Raw genomic sequence first — 13,450 nt, 5'->3', positions numbered from 1 at the left:
TTTATTATATGTTTTTTCAAAAACACATTTTTTAGCAATAAAAGATTGACTTTTTAAGATTTAATCATTCCATAACTAATTTATTGCTACCTAACACAATGGAAAATGCCTTGATTTATGAATTTGAAGAATAGATCTATATTTTTCTCCTCCTTCTGATCACCTACACTGATATCAGATGTCATGGAACTCAAGAGCTTATAGTACAACAACTATTATTTAGGTCACCTATTGTACCTGTATATGTATTATTGTTGTTCAGTTGCGAAGTCACGTCTGACTCCTTGAGATACCATGGACTGCAGCATGTCAGGCTTCCCTGTCCTTCACTATCTATCAGAGTTTGCTCAAACTCATGATCGTTGAGTCGGAGATGCGATCCAACCATTTTGTCCTCTGTTGCCCCCTTCTCTTCTTGCCCTCAATCTTTCCCAGTATCAGGATCTTTTCCAGTGAGTCAGCCCTTCACATCAGGTAACCAAAATATTGGAGGTTCATCTTCAGCATCAGTCCTTCCAATGAATCGTCAGGGTGGATTTCCTTTGGATTGCCTGGTTTAATCTCCTTGCAGTCCAAGGGACTCTCAAGAGTCTTCTCCAGCACCATGTTTCCAAAGCATCAATTCTTCAGCGTTCAGCCTTCTTTATGGATCAACTGTCACATTCCTACATGACTACTGGAAAAAACATAGCTTTGACTATACTGACCTTTGTAGGCAAAGTAATGTCTCTGCTTTTTAATACTCTGTCTAGATTCATCATGGAGAAGGCAATGGCACCCCACTCCAGTACTCTTGCCTGGAGAATCCCATGGACAGAGGAGCCTGGTAGGCTGCAGTCCATGGAGTCGCTAAGAGTCGGACACGACTGAGCGACTTCACTTTCACTTTTCACTTTCATGCATTGGATAAGGAAATGGCAACCCACTCCAGTGTTCTTGCCTGGAGAATCCCAGGGATGGGGGAGCCTGGTGAGCTGCCATCTATGGGGTTGCACAGAGTCGGACATGACTGAAGCGACTTAGCAGCCGCAGCAGCTAGATTCATCAGAGCTTTTCTTCCAAGGAGGAAGCATCTTTTAATTTCGTGGCTGTAGTCACTATCAGCAGTGATTTTGGAGCCAAGAAAAAATAAACTCAGCCACTGTTTCCACTGTTTCCCCATCTATTTGCGAGGAAGTAAAGGGACCAGATGCTATGATCTTAGTTTGGTGGATATAGAGTTTTAAGTCAGCTTTTTCTTTCTTCTTTCACATTTATCAAGAGACTCTTTAGTTCCTTTTCACTTTCTGCCATTAGAGTAGTATCATCTGCATATCTGAGGTTGTTGATATTTCTCTCAGCAATCTTGATTCCAGCTGGTGTTTCATCCAGCCCAGCATTTCGCATGATGTATATTTTGCATAGAACTTAAATAAACAGGGTAACAGTATACAGCCTTGACGTACTCCTTTCCCAGTTTTGAACCAGTTCATTGTTTCATGTACAATTTTAACTGTTGTTTCTTGTCCTGCATACAGGTTTCTCAGTAGGTAGGTAAGGTGGTCTGGCATTCCCGTCTCTTGAAGAATTTTCCACAGTTTGTTGAGATCCACACAGTCGAAGGCTTTAGGATAGACAAAGAAGCAGATTTTTTTTTTTTTAATTCCCTTGCTATCTCACTGATCCAGCAAATGCTGGAAATTTGCTCTCTGGTTCCTCTGCCTTTTCTAAATCCAGCTTGTAAGTCTGGAATTTCTTAGTTCACATACTGTTGAAGACTAGCTTGAAGGATTTTGAACATAATCTGCTAGCATGTGAAATGAGTGCAATTGTGCTATAGCTTGAACAATTTTTGGCATTGCCTTTCTTTGGGATTGGGACAAAAACTGACCTTTTACAGTCCTGTGGCCAATGACGAGTTTTCCACATTTGCTGGCATATTGAGTACAGAACTTTAACAGCATCATCTTTTAGGATTTGAAATAGCTCAGCTGAAATTCCATCACATCCACTAGCTTTCTTCATAGTAATGCTTTCTAAGGCCCTCTTGACTTTGCACTCCAGGATGTCTGGCTCTAGGTGACTGATCACACCATTGTGGTTATCTGGGTCATTAAGACCTTTTTGTATATATGTATATAGACGCTTAACTTAACCTTTTGATGTCAGTGAATCCCTGTGATTAAGATAGATTCCTACTTAACCCTTCACTTTATACACCACCCATCACTGCCAGCCCCAAATAATTCCTTCTCCTAAGACTGAAATTTCTTGCCTCTTAAAATCCATAGCAGTCAGTTTACAACAATGATTCTTGGAGATTATATAGAAAATATTGTTTCATTCATTCAACAAATAATTTTTGTTTCTACTATTTACACTGGCATTACTAAGGAGATTTTAAGAAATATTACCTGTCACAAAAAGCTTCCTATGTGGCACTAGTGGTAAAGAACCCAACTGGTGGTAAAGCCTCCCAACGCAGGAGACAAAAGAGACTTGGATTCGATCCCTGAGTCTGGAAAATTCTCTGGAGGATGGCACAGCAACCGACTCCAGTATTGTTGCCTGAAGAATCCCATGGACAGAGCAGCCTTGCAGGCTACAGTCCATTGGGTTGCAAAGAGTTGGACATGACCAAAGCAACTTAGCATGTATGCATGCATCTAACACATATTCTAATACTATACATTCTTTCCATCTAAACTGCATCATCTCCCCATTAAATCTCTATTCCCTTATTCTGTGTTATTTTTGCTCCACTGTATGTATCACCACTCAAAATTATATCATGTTTTATTCTTGCATTGTCTGTCTCCCTTCTCTAGAATACGACCTCCATGGGGATGGTGAATTTGTATCGTTCACTCCTTAATTCCCAATACCTGGAACCATGTTTAAGCCATTGTAGATACTCAGTACTTGTCAAATGACTGGCCCAATCAGTCAATTAATTAGTCTCAGTTGCAGATACTGCTCAGTTCTTCACCACACCATGTAGGGAGGCTATGTTACAAATGGAATCTTGCCATTAGTCTTAGGTCTATTGGAAATGAATGACACTTCAGAAGCAGTGGTAGAGACCAACAGTCACCAAACACAATGGAATATTTATTTAAACTCTTCTTGGCAGTCATTAAGCTCTTGCTTCACAGAGATACAATTACTTTATTGATAATAATCCATTACTCTTTTTTTGAAAAAATTGGGGCATAGTTAAGTCACTTGCTCAGTCGTGTCCGACTCTTTGCGACCCTGTGGACTGTAGCCCACCAGGCTCCTCCAGTCATGGGATTCTCCAGGCAAGAATACTGGAGTGGGTTGCCATTTCCTTCTCCAGGGGATCTTCCAGACCCAGGGATCGAACCCAGGCCTCCCGCATTGCGGGAAGAGGCTTTAACCTCTGAGCCACCAGGGAAACCCAAATCCATTACTCTTTTTTTGAAAAAATTGGGTCTTAGGTGCTTCATAATCTTGTTAGTTTCTGCTGTACAACAAAGTGAGTCAGTTATATGTACACATACATCCTCTCCCTCTTGGACCTCTATCCCGCCCTATCCCATCCCCCGCATCTAGGTCACCACAGAGCACCAAGATGAGCTCCCTGCTCTGTAGGCAGGTTTCCACTAGCTATTTATTTTACTCTTAATTGTCACTAAGGTGTAGATGTGAAGATCTGACTCATTGGAAAAGACCCTGATGCTGGGAAAGGTTGAAGGCAGGAGGAGAAGAGGATGACAGAGGATGAGATGGTTAGATGGCATCACAGACTCAATGGACATGAGTTTGAGCAAGCTCCAGGAGATGGTGAAGGACAGCAAAGCTTGGCGTGCTGCAGTCCATGGGGTCGCAAAGAGTCAGATGTGACTTAGAGACTGAACAAAGGTGTAGCTAATAACTTAAAATAACTTGAAGGAAATTTTTCATTGCTTATTATCAAGCAACTTAGCATATTTGTATCTCTACGTGTTGACACCTAAAAACATGAGTTTTATTATAAATGATAGTTAAACTCTCAGTTCAGTTCAGTTCAGTCGCTCAGTCCTGTCCGACTCTTTACGACCCCATGAATTGCAGCACGCCAGGCCTCCCTGTCCATCACCAACTCCTGGAGTTCACTCAGACTCATGTCCATCGAGTCAGTGATGCCATCCAGCCATCTCATCCTCTGTCATCCCCTTCTCCTCTTGCCCCCAATCCCTCCCAGCATCAGAGTCTTTTTTTTTTTTTTGAATTGCTGGTCACATTCCACACACAATTTATTAAAGAAGTGTGAATTTACACTAATCTCTGAGTTACATAAACAGATAAATCACCTTAAAATAGCATGTTATCCCTTTACTTCTTATATGAAAACTCAGTCTGGGTATAATAATTGCAAGGTTGTCCAAATATAAACTCAAAAATGCAAGAAAGCAAAACAAGCCTAATTAAATACTATTTTCAAGTTACATTTCCCCATTATTCAGTATTTCCTCATTTAAAAGAATTTTTTTTCCTTTTTTTTTTAAATTTTATTTTATTTTTTTATTTATTTTATTTTTAAGTCAACTCTTCGCATGAGGTGGCCAAAGTACTGGAGTTTCAGCTTTAGCATCATTCCTTCCAAAGAACGCCCAGGACCGATCTCCTTTAGGATGGACTGGTTGGATCTCCTTGCAGTCCAAAGGACTCTCAAGAGTCTTCTCCAACACCACAGTTCAGAAGCATCAATTCTTCGGCGCTCAGCTTTCTTCACAGTTGAACTCCCACATTCATACATGACCACTGGAAAAACCGAAAAACCGTAGCCTAGACTAGACAGACCTTTGTTGGCAAAGTAATGTCTCTGCTTTTGAATATGCTATCTAGGTTGGTCATAACTCTCCTTCCAAGGAGTAAGCGTCTTTTAATTTCATGGCTGCAATCACCATCTGCAGTGATTTTGGAGCCCAAAAAATAAAGTCTGACACAGTGTCCACTCTTTCCCCATCTATTTCCCATGAAGTGATGGGACCAGATGCCATGATCTTAGTTTTCTGAATGTTGAGCTTTAAGCCAACTTTTTCACTCTCCTCTTTCACTTTCATCAAGAGGCTTTTTAGTTCCTCTTCACTTTCTGCCATAAGGGTGGTGTCATCTGCATATCTGAGGTTATTGATATTTCTCCTGGCAATCTTGATTCCAGCTTGTGCTTCTTCCAGCCCAGTGTTTCTCATGATGTACTCTGCATAGAAGTTAAATAAGCAGGGTGACAATATACAGCCTTGACATACTCCTTTTCCTATTTGGAACCAGTCTGTTGTTCCATGTCCAGTTCTAACTGTTGCTTCCTGACTTTAGAGTCTTAAAGCAAACATCATTAAAAATATAAAGCCACACAAAGTTTTTTAGTCATCTAAAATGAAAAAATGTGTGTATATGAAGTCCTAACAAATCTGTCTGTAGAAGGATGTGCAACCAAAACTGTGGCGACAAAGACTGAAATGCTTTGGAGCATTCTTAGAATATCTCCCCGCCCTGCTCTCTGTAACAGTCCACAGCGCACAAGGAGAAAGCCGGACCACAGTAGCCAGGGGGAGGGGCTGTCCTTAAGAATCAATGGAGGGCATTATCTGCATAATTGGCAAATGTTTTCAAGGCAGCAAATGTTTAAAATGGTTCATTTTGATTATTACTGTCAGTTTTGTTGAATTTTATATGTTTTTAAAGACATGAAATAGGGATTTAAACTATAGGGGAGCAAACCACCCCCCCAACCCTTTCCCAGTTTTTCCCTGGTCTAATAATTGACAAAGTACAGGTTAACAGGAGAAAAAAATTTTCACACATATGGGAGCTCATAGAAGAGCTCAAAAAGTGACCAAAGTAGACAGCTTGTGTACCTATTAGACAAAGAAACAATAAATTTATGAAGCATTGTTCAAGACAAAGAAATTTTGGTTTAGGGTAGTAAATTAGTGAAGTAAAAAGCCTTTTTTGTAGCAGCCCTGAATTCAGCCCTGAATTCCCTGTCTATGGTGATAAGCATGACTTCTATCCTCCTGGTACAGGGAAAGTTACCTTTCACATAGGAGATTTATTTCCTGCTTTCAAAGGGACAAATGAGGGTCAAAGTGTCCTTCTTGCATCAGCTGTTTCTTAAGTAATTTTAGTTCAAAATAATCAATGTACCAAAATGGCATATTTGGGGCTGGCCTATTCTGCTCTTCTAAAGCAAAAGATGGTTTTGTTTAAAATGCAGTAAATCTTAGAAATGTGCTTGAAAAATTGTTGTGAAAAACATGAAATCACGAAAGGACTATCATAACACATATCCTAATCCAAGTGAGTAATTATGATCACAGAGAGCTATATGAGCATCTCGAAACCTCCTCCTCATTTTTATTTCACTCACTTCCTGCCAAAACCTAACTACCAAGGGACAAGGGGAGGGGAAGTGCTAGATGCAATGGTTAAAAAAGGAACAGAGTTTTAAATTAGGGGTTGCATCAAATGGTCTTCTTAAAACATATGATGAGTAGGTGATTTCTAAGACGTGGAACATTTCTTATAGTATTATAACAAAATTTTAGTGTGGTTAATACAAACGCACATGAAATGTCCATTCTATTGTTTGTAATTCAATGAAGCAGCAACACCTAACAGGTAAGAAGCACTGAAGTGGGCATTGAGAAGCTGAATTCTAACAATGTTTGCCTTTTTCTTTAAGCCATTTCACATGTTTTTGTTCTAGCATCTCTTTTTTAAAGATAGAGAAGATAAACCTTTTCTAAGAGTAACCTGAGGATATACAAAAGGGACAAAGGTTACAGCTCTGTCGAAGAGTTGACTCATTGGAAAAGACTCTGATGCTGGGAGGGATTGGGGGCAGGAGGAGAAGAGGATGACAGAGGATGAGATGGCTGGATGGCATCACTGACTCGATGGACGTGAGTCTGGGTGAACTCCGGGAGTTGGTGATGGACAGGGAGGCCTGGAGTGCTGCGATTCATGGGGTCGCAAAGAGTCGGACACGACTGAGTGACTGAACTGAACTGAACTGATCTTGATAACCAAGCATAGCCAATAAAAATTACTCTTAATAGGTGGTAAAAGACAATAACAAAAAAATCTGGTAATTATAAAAATGGATCTTGGATCTTTCAGTTTAGACATGCATAAAATTTACAACAATAATATAAGCAAATTTAACAAATAGTCCAACCAGCCCAAGTCTATTTTTGGTAGTATACAGGAAAGAAAAAATATACATATTTAATTTTTAGCTAAGAATTTTCCCTCAAAGTGGAATGTGTGGTGTTTTAATTTGTAGCATGAATCAGAAGTGTTTTCCGATGAAAACACTAGAGATAGAAAGAACTATCTATTTTCTAGAGATAATTTTTTATCTGTTTTCTAGAGATAGAAAGAACTAACCTCTGGTGAGTACCAGTCACTGCTGGTATATGATTTATATATGTTAAATTGCTTTATCTTCATATTAATCTTATGAGTCAAGTGATTTTATTGATGAGAAAATAAAGGTCAAATTATATTTTTACTCAGTGGCATACAGCTAGTAAGTAGAGGAACCAGGATTTTGAACCCATATCTGTTTGCCTCTAAAGCCTTGGTTATTTCTACTACATTCTCCATTGTCTTTTCAAAGGAATTCATAAACATCAGATTTTCCCAGGAGCTTTGTTTCTGAGAACAGAACCATTTTATCTCTTGTCAGTGTCCCTTTCCTGCTCTTGGGTCCCCTCAAACATTAAGATTCACTTTTACATCCTCAGGTCCCATAATACAGTATTACACCCAGGATTGTCCTCAGCATTGTCACTTGGCTTGTTCCCAACCATATCTCATAATTTGCATCAATGAACCCTGCCATAAATCCCTTCAGGGTGGTTAATTTGTTAATTCCTAAGCAATGAATTCATATTCAATTATTTGTAAGGTCACAACTTAAAGACCACTCCTCTAGTTCTGTTTTAGTTTTCAGTATTGCTTTGGCAATTCAGGGTCTTTTGTATTTCCATACAAATTGTGAAATTTTGTTTCTAATTCTGTGAAAAATGCCATTAGTAATTTGATAGGGACTGCATTGAATCTGAAGATTACTCTGGATACTGTAGTCATTTTCACAATATTGATTCTTCCAATCCAAGAACATGATCTATCTGTCCATCTGTCTGTGTCATCTTTGAGTTCTTTCATCAATGACTTACAGTTTTCTGCATACTGATCTTTTGTCTCTAGATTTATTTATTCCTAGGTATTTTATTCTTTTTGTTGCAATGGTGAATGCCTTAACTTCTCTTTCTGATTTTTTATTGTTAGTGTATAGGAATGCAAGGGATTTCTGTGTATTGATTTTATATCCTGCACCCAGTGTAGAGACCAATATGGAGATTCCTTAAAAAAACAGAAATACAACTTCCATATGACTCAACAATCCCACTACTGAGCATGTATTCTGAGAAAACCATAACTGAGAGAGACACATGTACCCCAATGTTTACTGTAGCACTATTTGTAATAGCTAGGACATGGAAGCAACCTAGATGTCAATTGGCAGGCTAATGGATAAAAAAGTTGTGGTACATATACACAATGGAATATTAGGGCTTCCCAAGACCTGGGTTTGATCCCTCAGCTGGGAATATCCCCTTGAGAAGGGAATGACTATCCACTCCAGTACTCTTGCTTGGAGAATTCTTTGGACAGAGGAATCTGGCAGCCTACAAGCTAGGACATGGAAGCAACCTAGATGTCCATCAGCAGATGAATGGATAAAGATGTTCTGACACATATAAATGATGGAATATTACTCAGCCATAAAAATAATGCATTTGAGCCAGTGCTAATGAGGTAGATGAACCTAGAGCCTGCTATACAAAGTAAAGTCAGTCAGAAAGAGAAAAACAAATATGTATCAACACATATATATGGAATCTAGAAAAATGGTACTGATGAGCCTATTTGCAGGGCAGCAATAGAGATGCAGGCACAGAGAAAAGACTTGTGGACACAGTGAAGGAAGGAGAGGGTGGGACAAACTGAGAGAGTAGCATGGAAACATGTACATTACAATATGTAAAATAGATAGCCAGTTAAAATTTGCTGTATGATGCAGGGAGTTCAAATCAGGTGCGCTGTGACAACCTTGAGAGGTGGGATGGGTTGGGAGGTGGGAGGGAAGTTCAAGAGGGAAGGGATTAAATATATATATATATATATAGGTGCATATATATATATATATATATATATATATATATATATACCTATGGCTGATTCATGCTGATCTATGGCAGAAACCAACACAATATTGTAAAGCAATTGTCCTCCAATTAAAAAAAAATTTTAAAGGGTCTTACATTTTAAAAGGGGATTCTAGAGATTCATTAATTCTTCATGCTTTGAATAAACATGTACTGAGTACTTCCTTGATACATGCAAACACCAGCTGTGGAAAATTGAAAAATCAATACAAAACACACTCTCTGCCTTCAGAGACAACAGTCTAGTCCAGTGAAAGAGATTATGATTCTAGTAAATTGTGGTTCAGCTGGTTAAAACCTGCCTGCAGTGTGGAAGACCTGGATTCGATACCTAGGTTGGGAAGATCCCCTGGAGAAGGGGACGGCTACCCATTCCAGTATTCTGGCTTGGAGAATTCCATAGACTGTATAGTCCATGGGGTTGCAAAGAATTGAACATGACTGAGTAACTTTCACTTTCAAATTAAATATTACTATAGCTCAGCAGGTGAAAAGTGAAAGTGAAAGCCACTCAGTCATGTCTGACTCTTTGTGACCCTATGGACTGTAGCCCATCAGGCTCCTCTGTCCATGATGAGAAAGACTGAAGTCAGAAGGGGAAGGGACGACAGAGGTTGAGATGGCTGGATGGCATCCCCAATTCAATGGACATGAGTTTGAGTGAACTCTGGGAAATGGTGAAGGACAGGAAGGCCTGGCGTGCTGCAGTTCATGGGGTAGCAAAGAGTCAGACACGACTGAGTGACTGTACAACAAATGGGGTGTACCAAGTCTTAACTAAACACATGGATGCTTAAGGTGGAAATATTCAATAAATCAAACTTTTTGTTTTGTTTTCCATAAAGAACTGCTAGCAGTTCTCTAGCCACTGTGTAGGTAGATTATTTCACTTGCTTCTTTGGAGTCAAAGTGACCATTATTTAACTCTATTTCTAATTATGATATTATTTCATTAGTATTTGATTAATGATATTTCAGGATTTTTTCATTATAAGAATCATCCCTTCTCAAGAGAGACATCTAGTTCTTCAAGCACAATTACTGTGTTTGAGACTCTTCATAACTTGAAGAATTAAAATGTTTTACTTGGTCTTAAATTTTATCTGATGTCTTATTAATATATATGCGTGCATGTATGCTAAGTCACTTCAGTCTCCAGGTGAGATGACTGAGTTGCCATGCCCTCCTCCAGGGCATCTTCCCAACCCAGGGAGTGAATCCATGTCTCTAATGTCTCCTGCATTGGCAGGTGGGTTCTTTACCAGTAGCACCACCTGGGAAGCCCTATATATACATATACATATATACTTATACATATATATATATACACACACACACACACACACACACACACATATATATATATATGCCTGGAGAATCCCTTTGGACAGAGGAGCCTGGAGCGCTACGGTCCATAGAGTCACAAAGAGTTGAACACGACTGAAGCAACCTAGCATGCACCCACACACACTTATCTATATCTGTATCTATATCTCTATCTACATGTACATATGCTGCTGCTGCTGCTAAGTCGCTTCAGTCGTGTCCGACTCTGTGCGACCCCATAGATGGCAGCCCACCAGGCTCCCCCATCCCTGGGATTCTCCAGGCAAGAAAGAACACTGGAGTGGGTTGCCATTTCCTTCTCCAATGCATGAAAGTGAAAAGTGAAAGTGAAGTCGCTCAGTCATGTCCTACTCTTAGCAACCCCATGGACTGCAGCCTCCTAGGCTCTTCCATCCATGGGATTTTCCAGGCAAGAGTACTGGAGTGGGTTGCCATTGCCTTCTCCAACATGTACACACACACACATACACACACACACACACACACACACACACACACACACACATACATATATATATATATATATATACACACATATATATATATAAACCTTATTTAAAGCTACAAGAAAGGAGTATCACAACCAGAAAATTTCTTAGATTCTTTGCTGTCACTTTCTGCTTTCCATGAACTGGGGTAACAAGAGAGCCCCTCTGTGCGCCCTGCTTTTATAAGTCTGCCAAGCAATTAGCATCTCTTAACATTTCTAGGCAGCTGCCTAATGAAATGCTTGTTTCTCCAGAAAGTCATTTTGCATATAAAACTCTGTCTGATCCTCTGAAACTAACAAAGGTATTTCTAGTCCAAAAGACACTCTGATATTGCCAAAACAAATGTTCAGATATTTTAAAAATCCCTTCCAAAATTTACACTAGGCCTATCTATAGAATATCAGTTAAAACAGGGTGACCATTAAAAAACAAAGTGGTATCTACAAAGATTTTTCCTCACTTTCAAAATATCTTCATTCCACAGTTCTTTCAGTATATTATGAATTCTCAGGTACATTTCTTCATTTGCTTTCTGAAATAGTTCCTTAGAGGGAACCACGAAGAGGATGTAAATGAGGGGAAAAAGTGCTATTTAAGCTTTTTCCAGCTGTTCTTATCTCCATCTTTTTATAGCGAGTAGACCTTTGCCTCATTCTTTAGGCTTGTGGAAGATGAACAGATTTCTGCCCACTCTTAAAGAAGGTTCTTTTCTAAGTATTTAGAGTTCCATTCTCAGGACCCAAGTTCAATCCACTTATCTTTTTATTTATGCATGCCAGCCTAGAAAGGTTTGAGGCTTAACTCTGAGAAAATACAAGTCCCTGCAATAGGAAGATGCAGTATTCTGACTCTTCTACCTTGACTGCATGCACAATTAAGCTAAAAGCTTCGGGCTTCACCTCTTTTCATTAGTTGCATATGTACTTGCAAATTTTTGCAGTATTTGGCAAGGATGGGACATTTCTTAGAAGTTAGGGCAGAGAGTCATTCAGTATAGTGATTGTCAGGATGTATTAAGGTTGTAGAGGGCACGCCTTGACAACTGATAACACACTAGAGTTATCGTCAAGGCCCAGAACCTGAAATAATCTGATCTTTGAAAAAGGTTAAAAAGACAGAACTATTCCTGGTGTCAGAACATGAGCAATAGGATGTTCCTAGGAACAGAGCAAAGAAATCTGCCTCATCGTCTTGCTGTAATCAGAGTATGCCACATTCAGAGTCAGATGGAACGTTTTCCCAATTCCCTACCTGTTCTCAGATACCAATCATGTCATAAACACAGGACCAAGCAAAGTGAATTGCGTTGTAACTTCTAACACAGACTTTTATAGCTGTTATATCCCAAAGGCAAAGAAACCTCAAGAGAAACCAAGAACGATAAAAGAAATAGAGGAAGAGAACAAGAGAGAGAGAGAGAAACTTATCAGGAAATGGATCAAATTTGGGTACCAATCCCAGTATTTTGAACTCTAAGATCAATGATGCTTGGGCTTGAGTTGAATAGGTTATATTTTGGTGACAGAGATAATGAATAGGAATCCTGAGTTTTAATGTACAAAAAAAAACCCTTTAGACTGACCACGGTTCTCTTGATTCAATGCATTCATAGGAAAGAAGTGACTTTTCATTTTTTTCTATCCTGGTATTTAGAGAAATGTAAAGACAAAGTTTCTCCATATAGCAACATATAAGTACATCACAACACACACACAAATGACTGACTGTCTTCATTTTGTCCTTTTCAAATGAACTGAAAGCTTCAGAACTTGTCAAACGGTCTTAATATTTTTGTTAACACACACAAAACCTGACATACAATTTGTTCAAAATGTCTCAGCTGGAAATTTATTTGAACTCTGTTGGCTCGTATTGAATGGAATATTCCCAAGTGGTCATAGTTTTGCAGTGGCTCAACCTGGAATTCTTAGGAAACAAATTTCAAGAGCAGAGAAAGTTTTGTAGTATGATGTGGTCAAGGAAGAAAGATACCATATGCTTTAACTAAAAGTAATTATTAACTAGAAGTTAATCACATTGGTTCTTCTGTTCTAGTTTCACTAGAGTCACATTCATCTTAACACTTCAGAAAAAGTTAGTGATGGCATATTTATATCAAGATCTAACACAAAATGCTATGCCACACACATACAAGCCCCTCCCTCTACTTCAAAAGAGCACGTTATACGAAAGCTTCAAAATAGTTGATATAAAATTCTCATATTTCAATTACTTTGCAGATCATGCAGGTTTTCTCAATACATATTTTATACAGTGGTAGAAAATATGACAATTATTAAAATTAAAATAAAATTAAAAAATATAAATTTTTTTATAAAATTAAAAAATTTTTAATAAAGTTAAAAAAATAAAATTAAACATAAAATT

The sequence above is a fragment of the Bos indicus x Bos taurus genome, chromosome 1, assembly GCF_003369695.1.
Source record: "Bos indicus x Bos taurus breed Angus x Brahman F1 hybrid chromosome 1, Bos_hybrid_MaternalHap_v2.0, whole genome shotgun sequence".
NCBI lineage: Eukaryota > Metazoa > Chordata > Mammalia > Artiodactyla > Bovidae > Bos > Bos indicus x Bos taurus.
Note: the sequence above shows the minus strand (reverse complement) of the source record.